This window comes from Gigantopelta aegis, chromosome 12, assembly GCF_016097555.1.
Source record: "Gigantopelta aegis isolate Gae_Host chromosome 12, Gae_host_genome, whole genome shotgun sequence".
Classification (NCBI taxonomy): Eukaryota; Metazoa; Mollusca; class Gastropoda; order Neomphalida; family Peltospiridae; genus Gigantopelta; species Gigantopelta aegis.
This window is the reverse complement of record NC_054710.1, coordinates 30,415,481-30,416,947: the sequence shown is the minus strand read 5'-3', so window position 1 is coordinate 30,416,947 and position 1,467 is coordinate 30,415,481.

Genomic DNA, 1,467 nt, shown 5'->3' with positions numbered 1-1,467 from the left:
TCAGCCATATGACCATTTGGTTGGGGAATAGCCTGGTGTATGTGGCATGACTGATACCAAATGACAGCTTGGCAATTTGTTCTCTTTATGTGCATTCTCAGAGCATTCTCAGTGAATACATACATGTAGAGTGGAGAAGGCTGATTTATACTCTACTGTAGTTCAATATTATCATCCTTGGTTTGGCGACAAACATTTCCAGATATTTCTCAAGTCATGATGTTTTAGTATGTTATTCGCACCTGCACTCCCATAGAGAAGGTACCGGTATATGAAATGATCTGCTTCCTAAATATATGAACATCAGTTTTTACTGAACTTCCATGAGCTAACAACATTTCAAGAAAGTCTTGGTGTTGCTTGAGAATGTTCAAAACCTCCAGTTTTCCATTCTGCATAAAAGCACAGCTGGAATTGCTAGTTGGTGTCTTCCCTGCATCCTTAATGATGCTGTGCACATCTATAAGATGCCTCTTGTTGCCAAATTGAGTGTATACAAATGTTCGTATTTGGGATGGTGAACTGGCAGTAATGTACAGACATTGAAGTATAATCTTTGTTTCTGCATTTTCTTGTGCACTTTACAAGACCCTCAGACATGGTTTGCGTTTGAAACATGTACTTTGTCTCACAAATAGAACCCTCTTCCCAAGAAGCTGAGGGCAGAGTTTTCTTTTTTTCATTTAAATGGTCTTCTAGTCTCTTAAGACTTTTGTAGGGATTCCTTAGATCAAGTGTGGCTTGGAAGAACCCCTTTCACGTGAGAAATTTAGTGCCAAACCACGAATGCTGTTATTATGCTTCTGTGGATTAGTTGCAAACCTTCCATCCAGTAGATATTCCCTGAAAATATGCAGTACCAATAGAGCAAATTGGAAGAGAGCAAATTGCCATGGTCTCATATGGTATTAGTCATATCACGAAGTCCAGGGTATTCCTCAACCACATAGAAATGGCTGAGAAATGTCCAAAGAAATACTGAAGCTGAATTGGATGGTTTGTGATCTGATAACAAGAGCTGTTGACATATTGAGAGAGGAACAAGAGGAAAGGCCCAGAGGACAAAAATAAGAAATTACACGTATTGTGAACATAATAGACATTATATTTGAGTCAGATGATAAGACTGAATTAGGAAAGAAAGTCAAGTACTAGATATGCCTGATGACTATATCTGATGTCAATTATATAAACCTAAGCATAAATTAAGCACAATTTAAATACAAATATGTTTTTAAAAATAGTACAACCTTCTATGAGATAGATGAATTGTAAATGTTTTAACACACATGCCGAGGAAAGGTACTTATAATTGGTTGGTACTAAGAACAGAGGGACATCTTCATAAATTTGTGAACATAGTATATAAGGCCAAACAAAAAAATAGGTGTGTTTCCGGTCGACCGACCGTCCCTACTTTTACCCCCCCCCCCCCCGACCCTAATTTTTTTCTCTCTTAAACTGAAA